The sequence below is a fragment of the Aythya fuligula genome, chromosome 21 (assembly GCF_009819795.1).
Source record: "Aythya fuligula isolate bAytFul2 chromosome 21, bAytFul2.pri, whole genome shotgun sequence".
Classification (NCBI taxonomy): Eukaryota; Metazoa; Chordata; class Aves; order Anseriformes; family Anatidae; genus Aythya; species Aythya fuligula.
The window spans coordinates 608,832-634,025 of NC_045579.1; the positions used below are offsets into that span (position 1 = coordinate 608,832).

At 49.1% G+C, this 25,194-nt stretch overlaps 1 protein-coding gene across 4 annotated transcripts in view; it reads left to right on the top strand.

Moving 5' to 3' along the window:
* The first annotated feature begins 3,311 nt into the window (after positions 1–3,311).
* The window catches only part of EIF4G3 (eukaryotic translation initiation factor 4 gamma 3), a 151,398-nt gene continuing 129,515 nt past the window's right edge, over positions 3,312–25,194 (top strand). For 3 of the 4 annotated variants that reach the window (XM_032201584.1, XM_032201586.1, XM_032201585.1), the window contains exon 1: positions 3,317–3,396. The gene's annotated coding sequence lies outside the window, so the exon portion shown is untranslated. Of the gene's footprint in view, positions 3,397–25,194 lie in introns of all 4 variants that reach the window. The other variant, XM_032201575.1, reaches the window with a different exon arrangement.

Genomic DNA, 25,194 nt, shown 5'->3' on the forward strand with positions numbered 1-25,194 from the left:
AAGCTCACCAGCAGCTCTGCAGCTCTTACACACTTTGCCACATGGGTGTGAGCACATCTGCCTCTGGCTTATTGATTTCGGCAAAGAGGTATGTAAAAGACTGGTGGGACTGAAGAAAGTGTTGGTGATGCTCTGGGGCTAGTGCTGAGCGCTGTAAATTCGAGCTGCCCATGATGATACATCAGCTCCCAGGTGCTAATGAAGCAGCACAAAAAATAGGAGGAAAAATTCAGTGGAGAGGAACCAGAGGCAGGAGGAAGGGCATGGATCCAGCCAGCACTTGCTCAGGCTCACCAAAACTGCAGGTTTAGTTGGCCAAATAGTCCTATGCGGGGTAGTATGAAAAAGAGACAAAGTGTCTGCTGTTAGGAAAACAAAATAAAACAACAAACAAAACAAAAAACAGAAGTGGCAAAGAGATGTCCTGGGGAGGCATCAGTTCTGTAGGAGCTCTAAGGTAGAGCCAGGAACCTGGCTCCTTTGCACGGCTAGCACACTTTGGAAGACAATATGGTGAAAATTATGCTTTGTTTTTTTTTTTTTTTTTTTTTTTTTTTTTTTTTTTTTTTTTTTTTAATTCTAAATGGGCAAAAAGGAGTGATATATCTAAAGATACTTGAGCTAGAAGGCTCGTTCACAACTGTGTTTACAGGCAGCTATTTCTGTAGACCAGAGGAGCAGTGCTGGGCACCAACCCCCATGGACCACATGGCTTTGCTTACACCCTGAAAATTATCACAGCAAACTCTTTGCGAACCTTCAAAAAGGTACAGAGTGGGATCTGTCCTCCCAGCTCCCTGCAGACAGGAGGGAAGTGCTGTGAGGGGGACAGCTCTCCAAGATGTCTGGAGATCTATCAGTTCTTGGGCAACCATGATAAAAATCTCTGTGTGGATTTAAAAAACAAAACAAAATGAATAAACAAAAACCAACCAACCAACCAACAAACAAAAACAACAAGTTAACCAATAAAATGGTGAAATTACAACCTTTATCTCTGTGTGAGATTTGGGTTTGGGATCTTGGAATTTTGTGATCAGCAAGCAGTAAGCTGCAGACGAAAGCTTGGTCTGACAAAGATACCCAGAGCCCCCTCTTGTAAATAAACATTTGTTCCTTGCTGCATATGGAAACAGACAGAACTGCAAGTTTCCTTGTTCAGGACTTCTTTACAAGCTGTTTTGGTTTGTGCTTTTTGGTTAAAAAAAATTAACCAGTCTCCATTTTCCCATTCCCTGCAAAGCAGTTTGAGGTAGATGTGAGCTCAGCTCATCATGGGCATTTTTCTCTCACCGTCCCTTTTACCCTGTGCAGAGATATCAGGTGCAATTGAAAGCACAGGGCTGGGGAGGGAAAATAAATAGCGTGCTCGTCATCCTCCCTCTGCCACCAGCTCCAGTAATAACTTCTGGTGCCACGCAGCGCGCTTGTTTGGCGTGGCTGCGCTCTGTAGATAGTACCTTAGTAAGTAAGAAACTATTCCAATTGCAGAGCTACTCCTACTGGAGGCCTGCGCGGCAGCTTCAGCAGCGTGGCAGCTAGCAGGGGCTTTTCTTCCAACCCCACCTTGGAGCACTGGCCCCGGTGGAGCCTCGCGGTACGCTGCAGTCCTCTCGCGTGGGTGGGCGCAGATGGGTTTCCCATCCCACAGATGACATGCACAAACCACAGTGTTTTATAATTCAGAGTCTGGGTGAGATCTGACCCAAAAGGAAAAACGTAGCCAAGACCCTTTTACTCATTTTTTTGAGTAAAAATGTGCTAGTCAGGGTTTTAACCCTTACAGGCCATGGGTCAATATGATGCTGGTGCTTGTGGGAGTAACAGAGTCCAGCCTCTCTCCCTTGAGATTCAGATTAATAAATAAGACATTTCTGCTTATTCTGCTTACATATTGGGCAGTTGCAGAGTGGATAGCTGTGTGTGACTTACTGGGTAGCTTTTCTGCAGTGACCAGCCCCCCCCTTCCCCCCCCCGATATTCCTTGTTGCACAGCTGGCTTTCAGTCGCAGCACCAGTTACTTGCTAAGTGCCTGAATATACCACCAAGAGAGCTGTTTACTTTAATCAAAGAAGCTTTTCACTTCTAAGAGTTTATTTGTGATTGCTTTAAAGTATTATCTTCCTCCTCAGCTCGCAGCGACACAAAACACACAGCAGATGGGATGCAAACAACCCACGGAAAACTCTTCCTAAAGATCTTTCGTGGTTGGATTTTTAACCTGGCCTAAAAGGTGGGCCACGGCACATGCCCTGAGGAGTGGGAAGCCCCTCTCCTAACCCAAGGCGCCTGTGCAGGTTCAGCCCAGCGGGGCACGGGGGCGTCTCTGCTGGCAGAAGGCAGCACCCGCCCAGCACGGGCAGCGCCTTTGGGAGCGTTTCCCCCTCACAGCCGCGGCCCCGCAGCCGAGCGCTGCCGAAGCTCTCCGGAGCCGCTCGGCCGCCGAGCCGAAAGCGCCCGAAGCTGCGGCCTCGGCTCGCCCCGAGCGGCTCCGAAGAGCCCCGAGCGGCTCCGAAGAGCTCCGAGCGGCTCCCTCCTGGGCGGGGACCCCCTCCTCCGAGCCCGCCCGAAGCTTCCCGAACTCCCGCACGTCCTCGGCCTCCGGAGGGAGCCGAAGTTTCCCGAGCGCGGGGGTCACGGGAGGCGCCGGGCCGCGCGGGGCGGGGCGGGAGGCGGGCCGGGCCGGAGGGCGCGTGCGCCCCGCGAAGGCCTCCGGAAGGAGCCGAGGTTTCCCGAGCGCGCGTCGCCAGCGAGCGCCTCCGGAAACAGCCGAAGCTTGCCGAGCGCCGCCGGGCCGAGCGGCTCCGGAGCGGCCCGAAGGCGCCCGAGCGTCCGTCCTGCCGGACTGCTGGAGGCGGCCGCGGCGCCATGTTTGATGCTCCGCTGCTCCTGTGAGGAAAATCCGCCGGCATCGCCCGACAGCCGCCGCCGCGAAGGGCGCCGCTGCCCCCGGGGAGGGGCGCCGAGACCCCCCGCCGCCGGCGGCTCATGAGCAGCGCGGCCTGAGCCGCTCCCCCCCCGCTCCGCCGTGCCCTCCCCGCCGCGAGCCCTCCGGGAGGCGCGTTGTCACGGAGACCGGCGCCGGTGCCGGCCCGCCGCGCTGCCCCGGCCGCCGCCCCGGCCCCCGGCCCGCTCCCCCCCGCGCCCGCGGCCCGGCTCCCGGCCCCGCTCCCCGCCGGGGGGTGGTGGCTCCGCTTGGCGATGAGTTTACCGCAGAAGGCGGCTTTGAAACCCGGCGCGGCGGCGGCGGCGGCGGCGGCGGGGACCGGCCCCGGCAGCGGGGCGGCGGCGGCGGCAGCGGGGCCGCCTCCCCCCCCGGCTCCCCCTCACCCGGCGGCGGCGGCGCCCGCGCCTCACCCCACCATCAGGGCCTTGCCGCCACAGCCGCCCCAGCAGTATCCTTTCCCCGGGGGGCGAGGGCCCCCCCGGCCGGTGGGGGGGGGACGGGAGGGGGGTGGGGAGGGGTGGTGGGGGGGGGAGGGGGTCGGGGCGCAGCCCTTTGGGGCCCCTTTTTGTGTGTGTGGGGAGGGGGCGGGCCCGCGGCCCCCCCCCCGCGCGGAGGGGGCTGCACCTGCTGGGGCAGCGCGGGGAAGGGGCCCCTGGCCCCCCTTGTCCCCCTTGTCCCCCCCTGTGCTGCCCTGTCCCTGTCCCCCCGCCCCCCCCGTGGGGTGCTTCCTGCGTGGGGGCTTCAGCCCCGATCTCCCCCCCCCCCCCCCCGGTGAACTTTTAATGTGAAATCGCTTGTCACTTTGTCACTTTCGTCTCCGGTCCTGCCCAGGTAAGTGCTGGGTTTTTGTTGTTTTTTTTAAAGGCGAGTTTCAAGGCCGGCTCTCCAGCCGGGGCCGATTTTCCTGGGGTTTTACTTTGCTCGTGGAAATAAATCTAAGGTGGAATGTGGCACTGAGCAGCTTGCCCCGCGAGGCCGTGTGTGATGGGCAGGAGAAGCTTTCCACCCAAAACCCCTCCGCCAGAACGGCCCCGCTACAAAGAGAGGCCGGCGCTCGGGGAATGTTTTTAAAGGTCTCCGGTTCTCTGCGACTAGGCCCCGAGTCAGGAGGTAAATACTGCAGGGATCAGCAGGAAAGTGGGGTGGCGAGCGAGCGTGCCTGCCTGGGTTTTGTTTCCAGCGTTGGACAGCATCCCCTGGCGAATTGGCGTTCCTCCCCCTGAAGTTTTTTTTTGGGGGTGGGGGTGTGGAGCGAAAAGACATGCTTGGTGAAATCCAGTGTTGTCCTGGAATGGTGTCGCATGCTGTGCAGGGGACAGTCAGGAGTACGCGTCGCTGTTTGTTGGTGGTAACGACTTATATTTTAACATGGAAGCAGAGGGTTTATTTATTGTTTTTGGTTAAGATCCGTTTCAGCTGTGTGATGTGTGTGTTCTTTAAGAAACGTGTTCTCTGTGTATAAGCATTTTGCTGCTCTCACTTTCAGTTTTGAGGTGGGAAAACCAAGCCCTTTTATGATCAGTTTAGGTCCATTGTTTTCTTGAGCTTCCGGCAAGAATCATTCTTTCCCTGACCACAAATAATATTGCTTAAATCATGGGACTGTTGACGTTACGGGTTTGTTTGGGTCAAGTGAAACCTCTGAAGAATGAAGAGTGCTGAGGAGGGACATACCCTCTGCTGGGTGTTTCTGGCTAGCTTGTGATACTCTGTAATTCCAGCATGTGCTTTATTTAGGAAAACAGCACAAAGGTGCTGTCATTACCAAGTCAGCAGGGTGCTGGTGAGTAAAACTGTTGCTCAGGGGGAATTTGCTCGCTTTGGAGTGTTGTGCCAAGAGTTACAGGGGGGACGCTGGCCAGCACGCACACGGGGAGTCGGTGCTCAGCCGATCCTTCCAGCAAGGTGCCGGCTTGTCTGGGAAGAGCCTTGTCCGTGCGGGATGCGATGCTGGTTGCCTTGACGGTTAAATGGCCAAACTTTGCCTGGGTCTGGGACCAGGAGTGCGCTAAGGTTTCTACAGCACTTCATTTCCAAGTCGTCATTGAAAGAACCATGGAGGGATCTGAATACTTCTCCGACATCACCGAGGGCGAGCTTGGTGGTGGTTTGCCCGAGTGGCAGCACGGTCACAGCTAAGGCAGGAGAGCTGTTGCCTTTGGTGAGTTTTGTCGCTACACGCCTTGCGCGCACGAGGGAAGAAGCCTTGGCTGACCTCTGAGAGCAGCCCTGGAGGAAGAGGCGTGGGGGGAACGTGCGTTCCCTAAAGGAGCGGTGGCAGCGTGGCAGCGTGGCACCTCGCCTGGAGCCACCTGGGGGCCCAGAGCAGGAGGGGGAGAGGAACCAAGCGCTGGGTAGCGAGGACACGTCAGAGGCAGGGATGCGGGCAGGTTGGTGTGATGGGGCTGTTTTTCCTTGTAGCCGTGCCTGTTTCAGAAACACCGTGTTTGACTGATACGGCTCCTTAACTTTTAAATAATCTGTCCATGCGGTGTATACAAACACCGTGTTCTTGGTGCCTTTTCAGCGAGCTGTGTTCAGGTGTCCTGGCTGGTTTTTCTTCTGCCAAAAGTTGTGCGTGCTTCCAGGCAGCAAACAAAAGCTGTTACCTTTTGTCAGCAGTGCTGCAGAAGTGAGGCTTCGGGAGCATAGTTCATCTGTGCTTTACTGAAGTGCAGAGGGTCATCTGAGTTCAGCCTTATTTTTAGCTCTGTTTGTTTTTTTCTGTTTTGGTACGACTGTTGAGACAGCATTACCCCACAGCAGATAAACTGTAGCTGCAGGTTTCTCCTGGCAACTCAGAGTGCATGGCAAGGTCCCCGTGTCTCCTCCTCACAGCATTGCAAGTAATGTTGATCCAAATGATTGTTGCATGTTAGTGGGTAGACTGCGGCTCAGACTTGGGCTTTTTAAACTAAGCTGCTTCCACATGGTGAACTTTGTGTCTATGGAGACACACGGGGTTTCAGTACATCATGAAATTAAATGTACAACTGAAAAAGAATTGGGTAAGAGAAAACTGTACAGGAACGAGGACTGCTTACGTGAAGTGCGTTTGTAGAAGGGGATTAACGAGGGAAAAGAAAAATTCGGGGGAAGAGATTTAAAATCAATTTTCTGAAGGAAAGCAAAGCTGGAGTGTGATGGACGTGAATAACAGGAATGTTTTGGTGGGATGATCGTTCTGTTACGTGCTGGCTGGGAAGTTACTGGAGCTGCTATAAGACAAGAGAGCTTTGAATAATTTCCGTATCGCGGCGGCTTTGAGAAATTAAACTTTCTATGTAAGTTGGGATACCTTTGTGCCTTTGGCAGCGGCGAGTAGTCAGTCAAACCTGGTTTCGGGCAGAAGTTGTGCTCAAAGTTGTCAGTGTGAACAGAACTCCCCGCTCCGTTCTGACCCTGCCTGGGGGGGGACAGCGAGGGTGTCCATGTGCCAAGGTGAGGTGTCGTGCCGGGGCTGTGATGGAGGCTAAAGCCAGACCTGCCCCCTTCCAGGCTGCCTCCGAGCAGTAAGTTGCACACGAAGCCGATTGTTCTGTAGCAGGACTTCTTCCACCAAAATGTAGAATGCTGAAGGTGCGCTGCAGGCTGCTGGCTTTCTGTGGGCCTTGGTGGTTTTAACTTGATGCTACTTCTGTGCGTTAAGTCACGCAGTGCTTCTCTGCTCTCCTTTGTGCTCCCACTTACAGGTTTCCTGAGGTATTTTTTGTGCGTGTTATAATAAGCTGTTCTTTAAAAAGTCCCCATGCTGTGAATAAATTTTGTGGATCAATATAATTAGGTCACCAGTGTCTTCCTAGCCTAGACATCAGCAAACACTGCGCTATAAAGGACAAACAGATTGATTTATGCTGAACTTGGGTAGGGTTGCATGCCTGCTGGCCCTTCAGGGTTAATTTAGCAGCGTACCTTGGAGCCAAATTAGAGCCATCTTGGCCTCTGTGCTGGTATCTGTAGGTTTTTGTTTTCTTTCCCAAACTTCCTTGCGTTTGGAGGGAGTTCAGCTTCCTGGTTTTTGATGCTCTATATGCAAGCACCGGTAAGCTTGACCTTAATACAGCGCTGTAGCTGTTGGGTTGTGGGACTGGCTCTCTCTCAGCCCGGGTATTTTTCAGGTTATTGCAGCAGGGCTTCGTGGCAGCTTCGGGGTGGGTTTTTAAGCAACAGTTGTTTAAAAAATTCTTTCTCTTCCCTTACAGCTCTCCATCCCTACCCTTTGCTTCTGTTTCTGAGAAGTGGAGAGGAAGGGTCAGCATTTTTATGTGTGTGTGAAGTTCAACATTGTCGTGCACGGACACTTGGGTTTTGCTGATGTTTCCTCAGTGATTGAACGTCTGCTTTTGTTCTTGCAAGGTGCTTCAGCTGACTGTGCTGTAGCCCCTCACAGAAAGCAGCGCACAGGCGGTACGTGGCAGTGCTCCGCATGGGAGCGGAGGTTTGCGGCGGCTTCCCTAAAGCCTGGGAGTACAGCAAGAAATACAGGATCGCTCTCAGGAACGTCAGAGATCTGTGTGAAGTCGGGGTGAGGTTCTGGCAACGCTTACCTGGTGTTCGGACGCGTGCCAGGTTGTGCCGTTGCAGTAGGCCTGTGCTGGCAATCTTCTAGTTAAATTAGGGCTGCTAACGAGGGCTTGGCTGTGTTGGCTTTTCTCTCTTCCTTGCTCATAGCGTAGTGAGCAGAGAGTTGAGCAGGTGCCGTAGGGTGGGAGGAGAAGCGGCCTGAGAACTTCCCTGGGGAGAGCATCGTCGGCGTGCCCTGCGGGAGAGCGGGCGCTGGGCGCTGGCTGCCCCTGGGAGCTCGGCGCCGGCGCCGCCTTCGCTCGCCGCGTACTTCTGTTCCGAGTGGCTTTTTTCCAGATGTGTGATGCAATGTCTTCGGGCGCTCTCTGGGGTTTATCTGTTGAGGACTTTGAAGATCAAGGCGCAGGGATTAGGCAGGCAGTGGGAGCTGCTTGGGCACACCAGTTGTTGGTGAAGGTCGTGACTGTGTGCGAAGCGCCGTGCCTCCCTGCGCCTCTGGCGGATCAGCTCTGGCTCCTGCGCTGCTTCTGTGCTGAACTGGAGCTGAAACGAGAGCAGGATCAGAAGTGCCCTCCCAAATGCCGGTCACAGATGCTTTTGAAGAATGGTGTTGGGAGCACTGCAGTCCTGAAAAGGAAGGGGTGGCAAAAAGCGGAAGAAACCAGGCTGGGATCAGAGATGTTCCCTGCTTTCTGCTTCAGGTATAAGCCCTGAGTTCAGGGCCGAGCTTTCTGAAATCTCAGCTGGGTGAAGGGACACAAGGGATTCCTGTTGCCTGAGAAATGTTTCTGTTTTAAAAATGTGTGACTCTGTGGAGCCCTTGTATCTTGGGAGGGGATGCAGCAGGAGAGAAGCTTCAGAAAAGCTTCTTTCACTGCTGTGGTAGTGGCTGTCCTGCAGAGGAGGAATGGGCACAAGGTTGTGAGCATATTGCCAAAAAGTAAGTGCTTTTAGACTTCTCTGCCATCTCCCTTGTTGATGATCCCCAGCCTTGGCACATCTAAGCATTCTTTTGAGCAGAAATAACTTTAATTTATTTAATGACAAAAGCTAATCATGTTATAGTGCAGATATGTCACTTTACTGGCTTACAAGAAAATCTTACAAGATTTTATGGTGAAATGTCTTGGAGAAAACCATTCTTCCAAAAGCGTGATTTGAAACAACTTCTATTCCTCTCATGTTTGGAGCCATGATTGCATATGTTCTCTGGCAGCAGCCTGCAGGAGGTTACTTTAGTCATTTACAGATATATATTTTAACGTGCAGTACTGATCTTGGAACACGGTTTGTGTTTTTATTCATGGTAGTAACTTGATTAAGTTGAGTGAGTACTAGGAGCCTTAGAACAACTAACCTCCCTTTTCAGTGTCGGGAAGTAGAAGGATTTTCATCTGTGTGTGTGGGTTTTGTCCGTCATCGTGTTAGGGCTGAAAGGCTCTTTCATGTCGCTAGCTAACACGGGCTGTGTTGAGCTAGTGTGCTTGCTCCGTTGTGTCATGGGAAGAGTTAGCAGTGAAGGGCTCCCTTTGGAAGTTGTGGATAACCTGTATTTTCTTTTTCTCCCTAATGCAGCAATTTCAGGGCTAGTCCACTGTCAAGTTCAGCTGTGTGTAAATCGTCTAATATGACTAAAGTTGCTGGAATTTTCACTCTGGGGAGTTAGAGATGGGTCCTACCATTGTTTTACAGGCGTTTCTTCAGTGGGAGCCTTCATCCATGACTTCATGTCTGTTCGCAATTGCAAAGGCTTTCCTGGAATGAATGGAGAGGAGAAAATGGGCGTTTGTTCTGGGGCACGAGGTGCAGGTGGAGGAGTGGTGTGGCCCCTGCTCTGGAGGGGCTGGTGTTTCTGTTTTTAAGCACAGTTGGTGTGAGTTTCCGTAGTTCCGTGTTGTGCACTTTGTGGTAGTTCCAGGAACTTCTCACACACGCAGCTTTCCTTTCCAGGCTGCAGACTTTGTTTTGCCTCCCAAATAGGGAAGGATGATGTGGAACAGCTGGAAGAAGAAAATAGAATGGATTATTAAAAAAAAAAAAAAAAAAAAAAAAAGGGTCAAAGGGAGGAGAGCAGAATAAGCTTTTAGGCTAGCAAAATTTTCTAGTACATGGTATTCTTATGTTTTATTATATACATTTGGAAGATGTCCTAGAGCATGCTCTCTTCATAGTAGGTGATGGCACGTTGTTGCTGATGGGACTTGAGTCAAATTGCTGCTGGGCACATAACTAGGTTAATGGGACAGTATTTTTTCTTTTCCTGAAAGGAAAATTACACGTTTTCTATTCTTATGGTACCTTAAGAATTGTTTTTGCCTGTTTGCTGTGTAGTCACCCAAGATGAGCAGAAACGGGCTAGTTTCCTACACAGAGGAAAGCTCTAAGGCTTCCCTGGATTGTATCGTGTTTAAATCAACTCTGCTACCAAAAATAATAACTTCCTGCTGTTGGTTGTAACACCTTTGCGTATCCTTTATCTGGATGAGATCTGAAATATTTCTAGAGTTTTGAGCATGCCTGACAAAAAGCAGAGTGGCTTCTCAACTGCACATCTTGAAAGAAAGACACGTGTTTGATCCTCGACTGATACCAGTAGCATTCTCCAAAACTGTCAGGGATTTGTTGAAATGGGTTAGGACTTGCCTAGGTGCAGCTGCTCCTCTCCCAGCGGCTGGACGTGGCAGGAATGAGACTTGCTCTGGAGAAGGAGCGTCCTCGTGGGAAGAGCTGGGCGAGAGCCACCATGGGGACCACCGCCGTGCTCAGCGGGTGAGTGGGCTTCACGTGGTACCCACTCTGGGCCGTGGGGCAGGAAAAGGCACCTTGCTGCCGCTGCCCCTTGGGTGTCCTTGATGCTGTGAAAGCACTGAACAAAGAAGAGTTAATGCGGTTAAAGATCTTAATTAAATAATACAGGTTTTCCTGAGTTTGGGAAGCCTTTGCCAGTTGGAAACTAATAAACATTGCACCGACTCTGTGTCAGGTTGCCAAATAATGATTGTGCATTTGTTTGTGTTTCAGTTTGATTTACACGTGAGAGTGACTCTGTGCGAGTTACTGAATTCCTATGGTTTAAATGCCCATGTTGCTAGTGGCTTTTGAAAATCCATTTGAACTAATGCTATGGCTGCACCAATGGTGGTCTGAAAAAGAGATTTCCCTCTCCTCTGCGTTCTTAAGGAGTCATAGAAGTTGCTGTGTCTTGAAACTGGTGTTTTTCTGAGCTTATTTTGTTCTTTCACTGAAAAGCAAAAATGACAGAAGTCTTCAGTCTTTTCAGACTAAGCAGGGGAGACTGCCTATAAGAATGAGATATATATATATTTATTTTTTTTAGTGATACTACTTACAGCTTTGTTTTCTTAGTTGGTCACTGGTTTTGAAAGGCTCCTAACTTCTTCGGAAAAGGAAATGTCTAAAAATGTGTATTCCACCTAAGCAGTGAGACCTCGCCCTTCTGACCTTGTACTACAGTAAGCTCTTCTACAGAATTGTCAAGCCTGAACTGAAATTCAGGTTGAAATCTAATCTGAAAAGTTTCTGAGAGTCTTTATTCTTGTTTGTGATGTACATCGTGCTCCAGGCTTGACACTGGGCACCTTGTCTTGCAGCATTCAGCTGGTAAATTGGGCAGGCTTGATGTGTATGTTATATTTGAAAGGGAACTTGGCAGGGTACTATAGCTGAGGGTAGATAATCTATACCATTTATCTGGGCGGAAGTCAAGGACCAAAATCAAAAAGCACTTAAAGCATGTTTGTTGTGACTTTTAATGTGAAATTCATGGTGCTTCGTAAGCTCTGGAGTGTGCGGGGACTGCGATTTCAGGAGCTGGTGATTCATGCCCAATTTTAGCATGGTGAGGCTCATGTAGAAGGTTCTTTTGGACGTACTATTTTGTGAGCTGCTGAGACATCTGAGGAGTTCAGCTTGCTCTAGAATATATGGTTAGCTTCAGTTTGTGGCATCCTGTCTTCCCAGTGCATATGCAAATATAGATACTAGTTACTGGATGGTCGTTCTTCAAATACTCTGCTCTTCTGAGCTCTGCATTTTTTGTTCTAGATTTGTAAAATGCAAATAATTCAGCTGTCAACGTGTTTGTAACTTAGCCTTTATGTTTTCCTCCAGTAAAGGCATTTTAAAGTCAATTTCAAAGTGCTTTTATGTCTGGCTCTTCAAAAGAAAAAGATGTAATTTTTGTTGATATGCAAATATTGCAAACTAAAGTTTTGGGATGTTCTGTGAGCTTAAGCTGTTCAGCTTAATTGTATTGATTATGTTTCCATAAACCTTTTCTTAATTAAAAAGTTTGTCAGCACAAATAAACTCCTTAACATTTAAATATTTGGTTCTGGGCTTGCATACCAAGTTTAGCTTGATGTGATTTCCATTCAGCCCCCCAAAATGGAATATTTGGTTGTGCTGTCTGTGGCAGCAGTACCTGGCATTGCAGGCATTCACTGGAACAATTGTTGCTGGCGCTTGGCACGGTCCCCATCTCTTCTTGCTGAAGCCAAAGCACACTTTATCCACTCAGGCTGACGTTAAGATCATTAAATAAATGAATGAATTGTGCTGTCACCAAATTCCGATCCTGGCAGACTAAGAACATGTGAATTTTATAGCCCGAACCTCTGTCCAGAATGTCTTATTGAATGGCCTGGATGTCAGTAGTGGGAATAGTCGGCAAATGCTTTCTAGTAAAATGGGTATGCCTTAATCAGAATTATGGTGGTGAGTGGTGTAAAAGCCTGAATTTACTGGACATCTGATCATCCAAGATGAGTATTAATCAGCCTGTGACGTGCATGTAAAAAGAAACCAGAGCACTGCAATAAAACAAGCGAGTGCAGGAGAACCGAGGCGGGCAGGGCGCTGTTTCTCTGCTGGTGGTGTGGATCTGTATCCGATTTGTTAGGGAAGCGGTGAAGGCAGAGGTAACTGCCAGCCTCCGGGGAGCTGGAGGGCTCTCTGGTCTCACTGAAGCGCTCAAAGGTTGCTCAGGTTCTGAAGGTCTCAGAGCAGGCTGCTGAGCTTCCCCCTGCAGGAGGAGAAAGCTGAAAATACTTCCTTAGGGGAGAAGAGCTCACATGCTAGGCTTGGGTTGCTCTTCTTTGTGGTCTAGCTCCATCCCTGGTTTCATGATTTTGGACTTAAGACAGTGTTCTTGCTTAGGAGTAGGGGACATAAAAGATCTGTAACTTCCCTGCCTACTGCAGGAAGGTCAAAAATGTCCCCGGATTTCACAGGAAAAAGTGCAAGTGAGGTTGGACTGAACGTATCTGCATCCTGCTGGTACTGCAGTCCCAAGGTGTCTTCTGGGTTTGGGATCTCCTAAAATCCACAGCTGGCGGGCCAGAACGGCGTGGGGTGCTGCGTGAGGTGCCTCTGGGAGCAGGGGTAGCCGCTCACCGCAGCTGAGTGGCTTCGCCTGGACAAACAGCTTGGTCCCGAAGGCCCCCTGGGAGCCGCGGCTGCCAACAGGCGGTGCTCTGAGCAGTGCTCCACATGGGCTCTGAGATGGCAGGGCTGCTCGTGGCATTTAGGGTGTCCGTTTGCTGTAGCAAGAGGAATGTTACAAACTTCAGTTCTTGCTGGGCTGGCGAGCCTCACATTACGATGAGTTTAACACAAGTTTGAGGGGCGATTCTGAAGGCTAACGGCAGTGTTTGCCTGTAGGAAACTGCTCACGTTGCTGCTTGTGGGTGTGAGTTGGATCCCTTAGTTTTACCACCGTGTCTGGCTATACGCGTACAGTGTGTATTTTGATAGCAGTTCTCTGTTGGACCTACTAGTTATTTCAGTGTTTCTCTGTCTATCCGTTCCTTGCATGTACTTCGTGCATACGGCTGAGCCTGGGCAGTAGGTGCTGCAGGGCCTCTGGGGATCACTGCTGGGACAGAGGGGCTGTGTGCCGCAGCTCTTTGTACTTCCCTGCAGTTGTCACAGGCATGTGGCTGGTGTGGGCAGTTCTTTTTTCTGTTTGGATGATTCTTTCCCTTCATCTAATCATAGAACCACAGAAAGGCTTGGGTTGGAAGGGACCTCAAAGCTCCCCCAGCTCCATCCCCCTGCCGTGGGCAGGGACACGCCACCCACTAGACGAGGTTGGCCGAGGCTCCATCCAGCTGGGCCTTGAACACCTCCAGGCATGGGGCATCCACAGCTTCTCTGGGCACTTCTCTAACTTGCGGTGCTCCATCTTGCTGGAGCCCCTGTGTCTCAGCACATCAGAGATGCTCTGCACTAGGGACAACTTGAAGTATTTGATTCGGTCCCTTCTTGTTCTGGTCATAGGGAAACATCAACGTTTAACACCAAACGCAGCGCTATCAAACCGGAGGATGTCCTTTTCTTCGTCTTCTCTTCCTCCCCTCACCATGCCTGGATGTTTGACTTGATTAGGGTTAACCTGATAAAAGGCTGCTAAAGTTGCAGCAGTACCAGCATGGTCTTGGGTGCATCCCTGTTTGTGTTCTGCCAGGTGATGCCACTCGCTGCCGTGGTGACAAGGAGAGCCAAGTGGCTGGGGGCTGCTCCTAGGTGCTTGTTCAGAAGTTTGTTATCTTTGGAGACCCGCTGCAAATACAGTGCTGTAGTTCCTGTGCAGTCTGAAATCAGCAAAGCTGGACTTCTACACCAGTCAAAAAAGGAGCAACCCTGCCAGCAGAGAGGTCTGTGCAAAGGGTCCTGAGCAACCAGAAGGCAGGGATGGGTCCTGAAAGTGCCATTTGCTTCCTGATGCACAGGGGGTAGCACATCAGGTACGTACATCTGTGCTGCCTTCCGCTGCACGTGGTTCACAGCGATACTTCGGGGGCTGCTGGGTGCTCTCAGGAGAGAGGCGTGTGCTTGGAAGTCTTCCTTGGTAGCCGTGTGTGGTGGATGCAGCTTTCCCTCTGCGTTTGTGGCCCAAAGTCAACAGCCAGAGCTACGGGCAGTAAAACTAGCTTTTAAAACGAAAAATGCTCTGAAACTAATTCACTGCTCGTCTTCAGGTTCTGCTGGGATAAATATATTGTTGCTATTGCTCTTTTTTGTCAAGCACCCTATAGAGGTGTGCTTAAAGTATGCAGCTGAGAGTCCTTATGTGGAAAAATTGAACGAGTGAAGCATTGGACCAAAGAGACTCAGAGCTCCTGCCCACCCTGTATCACTCTTTGAACTACGGCTTTTGTGGAGCAGGATAAGATTCATCACTCTGTCTTCCCTAGATGCCTGTGTTTTCAAGACTTCATTTTGTATGACATGGGATTTTAACTCTGGAGAAGTCATAAACTCTGCATGTGACAAGAGGGCGCTTATGATTTCATTTCATTTTGATAAACCGCTGAAATAACGATTATGGGGGGGAAATCGCAAGGCGTTACAAAATTGGGAGTTGAAATGAGCATTACTGCTCTCAAGGAGCACAGTTCTTGAATTCGTTGCTCAGATCACAGAAGGACAATCAGTCTGGGTGACAACACCGCTGTCACCGCGATGCTTCCTGACAGATTGACCAGCAGAGCATTAAATTTTCCCATGAAGTCACAGCATGAAGTATTAGAGACACGGTAGGAAACACAGCCCAGTGAATGAGACGGTACACCACGAGGCTGCTTGGTATTCATGCTCGTCATGCAGAAGGAACGCGGGGCTGGGGATGCAGGGTGGCTGGTGGAGGGTCCCCGAGCCCCCAGGGCTGCAAGCAGTGGCTGGCCCTGTAGAGAAAAGAGGCGAGCACGTGTGGTAGCCTCGTCAGCTGGAGTGGCTTGTTTGTGCTTTTAGGGTACGAGGTTGGAGGTGAGTGGGCTGGGGACAGTTCTGTGCTCATGAAATGCATAGGAGGATAAAACTGAGTAAGCTGTGCTTCAGTAAATTACAGAAAACAGTGTTGAAAGACTCGGTTGAAATTTAGATTCTCAGGTGAAAATTGCCATGAGTGAGCGCTGTGGTTCTTGTGTCTGGAACTTTTTTCCCCCTTCCGTGCCTGTAACAACATGCCCCCAGATGCAGATAATTGCTGTGCTGAAGGGAAGCTGGAGACGTGAGGTTTTACTTTATGAATTCAGTGACTGCAATACCTATGCTGAAGTTTGTTGCAGGCTGCAAGCTGAATAAAGGCTGAGAAACATCTTGGTCAGAGGAAGGCTTTTCTCTAGACTCTCTAGAAAACCAGAGGGGCGTTTTTCTGGTTATTATTGGTTTTAATTTTCTTCTTTCTCCAGGGATATCTAATAATCTCCCCTTGGAAAGGGAAAATTTGGTATCTCTCTCTACAGATCAATACTGCCCTTACTAGCAGAACCGTTTCTCCGTTTTGGTTGGGACGAGGCAGGTTGCCTCCTGGTCTGTGCTGGGCCAGTCGTACAGCCGTGGCACCTGGCCCTCTTCCCTTTCTCTGTTTGGACTTTGGCGTTCTTAACTAGGTATGTGTTTGCAGTACAAACTCAGTTTAGAAATAACTGTGTTAAGTAGCTGTTCTGAAGGAGGGGAAAACCAAAACAAAACAAAAAAAACACAACACAAAGCAAACAATCCCAATCTTCTCTTGCTGGCGAGGCTGCTGGGAACAGCGGTACCTCTCTGCCAGCCCGGTGGAAGCCGTCCTCCCCAACACGCCAACAGCGGGTCCAGGCTGACCGGCCCGGCACACGGAGCCTGTTTACAGAGCTACCTCAGAGCAGCTCACAGACAGCGTCTAAGCAGGTCAGAGCCTCTTTGCCAGCATGTGTGCAGCTGGTATCAGGCCAGAAACTGCTGTTTCAGCTGCTAATCGGGGGACAGAAGTGTGCTAAATTGGGGATTTTTTTTTTTTTTGAAGTGTGCTTCGGTTTGCGTGAGATACTGTGTGGTTTGCATATGGTGTGAATTGTTTTATCCCCAATGATTAAGATTGAAATACAGAAGTACTTCACAATAACTAGCCCTAACGTTATATCAGCACTTGTGGTACGGAATGGAAGAGGTAGGTGATGGGTATGGCTTCAGCTCTGCTGCCATGCCTGGGGCATTTCAGTGAAATACTTTTTTTTTTTTTTTTTTTTCCTGCCAAACTAGGTGGATACAGGCTTCTGCTGCAGCCAAAGGTCTAGAGGACAGCTGGAGAAGTGCACTGGTTAGTTCAGGAACACACCAAAAGCTAAAGTAACTCTAGAAAGGAGTGGGCTGTATGTGTCCTAAGGCCAAAAGGGAGATCCAAACCTTGTTCTTCCATGGCTGGCTCCTTGCAATTGCTCCTGTGTGATCTTAGCCAAGCCAGCTCTCTGCGGCCTTGCTATGTGTATTTTTACAGCATTTACCAAGACATTCACTTAGTCTAACAGTTGTATAACTGCCTTTCAGCGTAAGGCTGCTACTATTATTTTCTTTTCTCTTCTCTCAAAAACGACGCGTGATGAAGGAAAACACAGCATTCGTCACGTGCTCTGGCTCCAGAGGATTGCTTTGTGTCAAACTGCCCGCTGCCTCGGCCACAGCTCAGGACTTCGGTGGGCGTGAGGTTTCTCTGGGGTGAGCATCTTCCTAGGGATGGCTGCAGCTGGGGCGATCTGCAGCCTCACTTGGTGCAGCAACCCAGGAAACTTTCTGTGCCTGTATTTTCTCCACTGAATCTTTCTGTTCGCTTCCATCTTTAAATATTTCAGACAGGGATCGCTTCTCTGAAGCTGCTTAGGGAGGAATCTGATGGTTTTTAAACTGGCAAAACAGGGGGGTGTGGTTAGCTCTGACTGGGATGGTTGTTATCAGCTGGGGCAGAAACGTCTTCAGCGAGCGGCAGCTGGAGCATTATTTTGGCAGCCTCTTCATGTCCCTCGTCTCTGGAGGGGAGTTTGCTGTGTGCAGTCGGCTCTATTGTGCATGCCTGGGGGTCCTGGGAGCTAGCATGCCATTTCCCTGCTAAACTGTTTCTCACGTAAATAAGTTTTTTTAACACTTCCCAAATGCTTGGTAGCCAGAGGCTGGTCTAGAAGAGCCTTGTTGGGAAAAGCAATGTTAGAATATCTCTCTCTTTCAGGTAATGTTTTTTTTTTTTTTTTTTTTTTCTCCTTCTGTTGTAGTTAATTGCAAAAATAAATGCAGTTAACAGTATCCAAAAGACTTTTTCTTGCTGCACCATGCTGAGAAATGCCTTGTTCGTGATGCTTCCTTCCCTCCAAGCTTGGTTCATTTTCAGATGCTGAAGGGCATTCTGAGACTCTGTTATAACTTCATTTCACATCATGTTTATATGAAACAGCCAAAAAAAAAAATCCAGTGCTTTGCCAAATATTTTCAGAAAGAACAAGCTTTGTGGATAATCGTTTTCATGTTCTACCTGCTCCGTGGTGTGTTAAAGCTACAGAAGAATCTTCTCTACCCTGAATAAAGGCTTTGAGAGATTAGCCCTCAAGTAGTCACTTGAGGCAGGTTGATTAAGAAATATACTCAATGTTAGATTAAATCAAGATTTGAATAATGGAGTTACAATTGACTGTCACTCCTGTAATCCAGTTATTTTGAGATTGGGATCGGTATGTGCCACTCCCCAAGTTGTCTGTACCACTGCTCTGAAGGCAGACTGATCAAAATGCCGTGCGACAGCATGGAGCTTCCCCAGTTCTGTACTTGCAGCTTCATCCCATTAACGTGTGCGTTATTAAATGCGTTGCGCCAAAACCTGGCGATCTGGAGCAAAGGAACTCACCATAGAGCACTGAGGGTTGTTGCGCAATATACAACTCAGATACGTAAGTAGAAACAACGTGCCTGTATCGATGGCGAGGCTTGAGGTCTTTTTGTGTTCAAAAAACATTTGGAATCGCATTGGGGAGGAGCTCGGTGAGTCACCGCACCTGAAATTTTAGCTCTTGGATATCTTCAAAGAAAAAAGCGCGGGTCTACCGTCAGACCTCTCCTGAAGCACAGGAAACTCACCGGACAAATTCTCTCAAGATCTCCCTTGGACAGCACGCTGCTCAGGCCTGCCTCCTCGCCAAACGCGATGGCAAGTGTTGCAGCGCGAGTCGCCGGGTCCTGAGCTCCTTACATGTGCTGGCTCCAGCTGAGTGCCTCGGGAGTGGTATTTGTGAAACTAGATCCCAGCTCTCCCTGCTGGAAAGCCATCCCTTGGTATCTTGCAAGGGGTGTGTGTTGTAGCTGGGGTTTAGCTGTGTGTTTTCTCTTTCCGAAACGTGAGAACAGAACTATTTCTTTGCTGTAGCTATACATTACCAGCCTAGAAAAACAGGAGGTTTTATCTGCATTAAGGCCTAAATGATAGCTGTGAACCAGGAGCGATGGAGGTATTAAAGATGCAGAAGAAATGCGTACCTTGAGAGCCCAGGATCCAGGCAGCTTCTGAAGGAGTCTTCTGGTGAATTGCCGAGGATTCTGTTGCGAGGTGTTCCAGGACCAGCGACCTGAAGGCTTTCACCAGGTCGCTGTTTGCTCTGAGGTCGCCCTGGGGAAGCAGTACAGAGGAATTGCTGAGGCTGTTTGCTGCTCACTGTGACTCACGAGAAACCCGGTTGCAGAGGATCAGGTGGAGGGAATGGGATTGTCTGCATGGGAGGTAAATGAGTCTGGAGTGCCTTAAAGGAGCTTCCGTACTTCATTGATGTGCTTGGATTCTGTAGAGAGAACCAGGACACCTGATTTGCTAAATTCCCCTTAAGAACAGGGAAACCACAGCAAAACGGTCTTTCCATGGACTGAAAAGTGGATGCCCTACAAATAAAAGTCAGCAGCACGTGTGCCTGGCAAGCACTCAGCGGTAACATCACTCTGGTTGTGTCTGGTAGTAATAGCAACTTCCCCTCAGAAACCTTTTGTGCCGATGTGGGCAGAAAAAGGGCGAAGTTTGCATGGGGTTAATAGCACAGTGCTTTAAAGCCAAGAGCTTTTTAACCATAACCTGGAACTGTGACTTTCTGTGCATTATTCACCACCTTCCCAGGCTGGGCTTCTCCTTGCCATGTCCACTGGTTGGTTGGCTTTGCTTTTGTTTCCTGGGCTGCCGTGTCGCTGTGACCCCACTGAATGCAGCTTCCACGGGCCCCCAGCACAGCAGGCTGAGGCGGCGCGAGCCCCTGGAGCTGAGGGCAGTCTCTTGTTTTCCCTGCCATGGGGAGAAGTGTTTTCAAGGTTTCTGGGTGGGTATTCCTGCGGGGTGCCAGGGGACAGTGTGTTATTCTAAAAGAACATCCCAATTGCAGAGCAGACCCGGGCGGCTGCAAAACACGATTGAATCTAAATGAATGAACCGATTAAAATCTCTACACCAGCAGTGTGCACAGGCTCCCTTACAGCTTATGGCTCAGTAAAAGCAAGGAACGTGAAAACAGGAAACCTCTACCGACAGTGCTTTGAAGAGACTCATTTGGTTGACACCTCTTTCAGCCGTGGTGTTTGTCCCTTGCAGCCTGTTTATGTGGGGTTTGTCTAGGCTGTATGCAGAACAGCCGGAGCGCTCATACTGAAAGCAGCGAAGAGCCCTGAGGTTGGGGCCTAAACCTACCTGGTCTGTGGCAGCCGCACTCGTAGCTCTTTTACTGGCCTTAATAAACTTAATGAGGCTCTTTGTCTCCTTTTTCTTAGGTCTTCATCTTTTTTTTCCACATGAATATTCAAGTATAAACGATGTTGAGTAGCTCTTATGTGCTGTGTAATGGAGTACATCTTCTGCTTTCTTAGTTGCTTTATTGAGTAACTTTTATTATAGATTGTTTGATTTCTAGATGCTGGCATTTCATTACTGCGTCTCAAAAAACATGTTATCTTTGATCAGGGCTTCTGGACTGTACAAAGCTGAATTAAGTGGAACAAATATTTACATCTTGATTTACCTGAAGACAGAGTGTACTTTCATGCAGACGTTATTGATGTTCTTGTGTCTATGGTGGTAATGTTAAAGCTTTGGAGTAAAGAGGCTTTATTTAAGTTGCTTGCCTGATGCATGCTGTGTTCAGGAATATAAATAAATAAAACGTACCCCGCTGCATTTTGTTCTTAATCATCAGTGCAGCAGGCCTTCACTTAGGGTGGTAGAAGAGAAGTCCCATCAACACGTCATCTCTGCCTATAATGCCAGATGTGCAAATTGAAATCCAAGTCACTGCTAATCAGAAATAGGGTGTTTTTTTTTTCTGTTGTTTTGTTTTAAAGTGCTGTGATTCTTTGTTTCTTCTCAATTTCTATGTTTCTTCAAACTTTGGTTTCATGCTTGCATATTGTAGCAGTTGCTGCCTCTGTTAGTATTTCTAGCAAGCCCAGAATTACCTGGGTTTAGGTTGAGTGACTTTCTTTTGTTGCTTTTTCTGCTTTTCTGTTCTCATTGCCTTCTTTGTGGGTGTTCAGTAATTGGACAGCTGGAGTTCAGAACCTGTAGCACCCTGGCATTAAAAAAGTAGGGGGGAAGAAAAATACAAGCACATGCTATAAAATCACACTTCTGCAGCAGCCACAGGTACTCTGCAGCTCACAGTGTTGTGCTTTTAAGTTCCTCTTCCCCACTTCACAATGTTGTTCTTGAAGAAAGAAAGGAGGCAGAAATCTCAGCTGTGGGTCCGGTTCGTGCCGTGGATCCTCCCTCTGGAGGCATCCACACCCTGCTCGCATGTGGGATGCCCGAAGGGCCGTGACTTCTTGCCCGGGTGGCTAGTTCTACTGAGACCTTCCAGCATTTGCCAGTGAACTGGCAGATCAACTCTTCCAAAAAGATCCTTATCTTAACGGTTAAAACCGGGAGTCCTTGCTGTATTGAAAAACCTGAAAGGAAATAGCACCCTGTGCGAACTGTGGCTTTGTGCATACTTAGGTAATGGGCTATCAATCAAATTTAATTAAAACTGTGGTAACCGCAGAGTTTTACTCCCTTTTAGTTCAGCTACGACATGGGGAAAAAAGTTTTATCTTTACAAGCTGCTCTTGCAGAAGCTATTGCTGTGATTGCAATTAAGCCCTTGTCTTTAAGGCAAAGAAATTAGTTTGCTTCTTTTTATAAAGAAATTTCTTGCCCCTTGGCCAACTCCAAAAATAGCAGTAGAGTCCCCAGAAGCGAAATGCGCGCCTAAAAGCAGCAGTATCAGCGCGCTTCGTGCTGCGGAAGGGCAGGATTCTGCCAACTTTGTCTTTCATGTAGTTCTCTCACATCAGCCTGCTGTAGGAAAATGGAGCCCGTGCTCAGGTTTCCTTTGAGCCTCTGCATCCTGTGCTCATGCTTGAGGCCCGCGGGCGTGCAGGAGCTCCTTCTGGAGCGGGTTCATGCAGCGGCCGCCCTGCTGCCCCCTCGCTTCCTGTGGCTAGGTGCAGGAATGGTGGAGGGGTGGAAACACAAACGTTGTTGTTTGCTTGCCTGTTTCCTTTGTATGGTTATACATGAAGCCCATGGAAGAAGCTGCAGTGGTTCTGCCGGCAGCAAAATCTTTGCTCTGCAATGGTCAAGGGTTTAGCAGCAGGGAGAGTTCAGGCAGCCCTCTTTCCTCTGTCAGGACCAGCATGCGGCACGTGCCCAGTGCAGGAGAGAAAAAGCAGCAAGCCTACGTGCGTGTGTTCACCACTGTTGTTTTTTGCAGCAGATTTTTCCTGCTCTTCGGGGCACTCCGTTCACCAGCAGCACTGAAGGTATGTGACGGCCGCATCGTAAGCCAAGCAGAGGGCCCAATCCTGTGGTCAGGTGGGAACGGGCTCCTGGCTCCTGTGGCCATGCAGCCAAGGCAAGGAGTCTGGGTGTGCCTGTGCCTCAGCACTGAGGGGAAGAACCCCCCCCAGCAAGTATCAGTCCCCTCAAGATAACGCTCGCCTTGATCGCTCTGTGCTCCCAACTGGTGGCCGTGTGTTAAATGGCGTGCTGGTACTGGCTTGGACCCTTCTTTGGTGTCTGCGAGGGATTTTGGCTAGCTGCAGAGCGCTGCAGAGTGTTTATGGTCATGCTAAAAAAAAACGAGGAATGAGCTGTTGGGTTTGTTTGGTGAAATCAATATTAAATTTAGTTTCTTTCTAACTGTGAAAGGCGTGCGTGCTTTGTAGCGTGTTGGGTGATTATCTTGAAATGAGGAGCAGGTCTCTAAATGTAAAGGACGCGGAGAAGGAACGCAAACATTTCCTCAGTACCAGGAGTGGAACAATAGCTCATTGTTGGGAGGAAGGGATTGCAGAAAAGCAAGCAGACTTGAAGAAATCAGGGTTTATTTTCTATAGCTTCCTCTTTATATTGCGCTTCTAGGCTCTTTGGGAACTAGATGTCCAGTTCCTGGAATGTGTGTCCCTTAGTCGAGGAGGGTTCGGTGCGAGCAGAGCGTGCTCTTTCAGTTCACGTTTGTTAATAGACAATGCCTGGGTTACGGGCTGCTTGGAAAGCTCGCTGTGTTCATGCGAGTCCTCTCTCCCCCTTGCAGCTTGGCAGCTGAGGAGACGTCCCCTAAAGAGACAGTACTCTTCTTCCTCCCACCCTCACTTCTTTCTGCTATATATTGGGCTGTTGAATAGGCTTGCATTGACCAGAAAGACAAAGAAGTCTTTCAGGCTCTAGCTTTAGCCACAGCCAGTGTGCTGTGGGCTTTTGTTAATACTTTCAGTCCCCCCTTTCTCTTTCAGCAGCCCTCACTCTCATTGTTAATACATTTCAGGAGCAGCAATGATATTTCTGCATTCGTTTTGTTTGCTCAGTTTGCAGGAAAAGTTGCAGAAAGCCGGGAGGGAACGCGCTATCTCGTAGTTCTCCGTGGAGCATTTTCTTTCATGCCTTTCTCAAAGAAAAGTGGATCGTGTAAACAGATCCTGGCAAATCCTCGCCTGAGCGGGACGTGGTTGTAGAGCGTTAACGCCTGTGCAGGCTGCGTGCATGCAGAGACTGAATGGCTTGTTCCAGTGCTCGGGAATACTAAATGGCTTTCCCCCCCGGCTGGATCCGTCTCCATGTTGTCCTGTTTAATTTTGTTCTTGCATTAGCCAGCTAAAGATGCAAGCTCTTATTAAAACAGCTGTTTTTGCTAAGTGGCAGTTATGCAGTTGGAGAGTATTGTTCAACAGTTGTAAATTCATTCAGCATCATCTGAAACTGACTTCATGTGCTGCTTATTTTCCCAGCGGAGGGGGGGTGCGCTCCCTCCTATCAAGAGGTTGAGGCAAGCGAAAGGAAAGCTACTTTTCCATTTCTGTGTTAATAAATCTGAAAGCTACTGGTAGGTGCTCTCTAATCGTTACGAAACATCAGTAGGGGAATTAATTCCTGGAAATAAAATGTTAGGAAGCAGCTGATTGAAAGGGCTGATGTAAAGGAGGCATGCAAAAATAAATGTAAATGCTGCCAAGAGTAAGGATCAAGGTAGGGAGGTTGTTATCATGAAGCACAGATGATTGTTTGGGGGGAGTGTGCCCCAAAACCGAGTGTTTTGTTGGATGAGACTAACTGGGAGAATGGGACAGTGATGGATTTGATTATGCAAATGAGCTGCTGTCAGCAGTATTGTTGCAATCAAGAGATGGCCACAAAGGCTGACTGAGGCTTTGGAGCATCTCAGCACACCTCTTTTTTCAGAAATAGTTGGATTTTTGGTACTCTGAAGCAGTGTTTAATGGCATGACAAGCTGCATTGTCTTCGGCCAACATCTCCTCAACTAGAGCATAAATTCTGGAGTTCAGAGAAATAAGCGAGACTGTATTTCTGCACCTCTTAAAGGATAATGTAATGGAACACCCTGTAGTGAATGTGTGACAGGCATGAAGAAAAATGGCATTCGGAGCTGTGGAGGGGCTCGAGCAAGTGGCAGAAGAAATACTTGTCACGAGAGCAAGACTTATTTTGTTGCTAATGGAGGGTGACTCTAACTTCTTATAGATGGATGCTGAGCCCACAGTTTCGAACTGGCTGGGAAGGGGAGCCCCAGACGCGGCTGTTCATCACCCCCGCAGCCAGCTCGAGCCTCCCGAGTTGGGAACGAGCGGCTGCCTAACTCTGCCCTGTGGGAAAGTGCACACGGTTGTGCAATCCTTTATTTAAGGCCTTGAGGGCTTTAAAATCCATAGTCGCTTAATAAATCAAACCAACTTCAGATGGATGCATTGATACAGGGATGTAAGGTACGAGAATGTGCCTGCGTCGGCATCTCTTTGCCACCTATCCTGAGGGGTGCATCGCTGCCCAATCGCAGTGCATTTGAGCATTTGGAGCACCTATTTTTCAGTGGTGCATTGCTATAACATTTTAGTAGCGTTTTCTAAATCAGTGTATACCCTTGTATGTGGACACCTCGACACCACTCTATGAAATGGGGAAGAAATGGATTTTGAAATACTCTGCGACCATCCAGTGAAATGTAGGTCTGCTTAAAGTCATTGCTCGTGGGGAGGAAGTTCTCAGTCATCTCAAATTTAGTTTCTCATTTGGAAGGCTTCCTTAACCATGTGACCAAAAAAAATAAATTCCAATATTCATTAATTGCTTGAAAGGGGTTCCTCTAGCCAGGGAAAGCTTCCCAAGTGATCTGCCACACAATGCAAGTGCTCCGTGTGCCCTGGTAAATGTTGTCTTTAATTCTGTTATTCTTGTCAGAGGGTCTGGTTCTAGGTGTTTTTTTTTTTTTTTTTTTTTTTTTTTTTAAGCTTTTGTAAGAAAATGCCTGGGGTAAAATCACTGTATAGCAGTGAAGCCCAATAGGGGGAGTCTGAACGTTAAATAAAGCCTTGTCTGAATTCCTTCCAATTTCCTGTACAAAGAGATGAGCCTCGCCGCGTGTCTAGGAGGCTAATAAATTT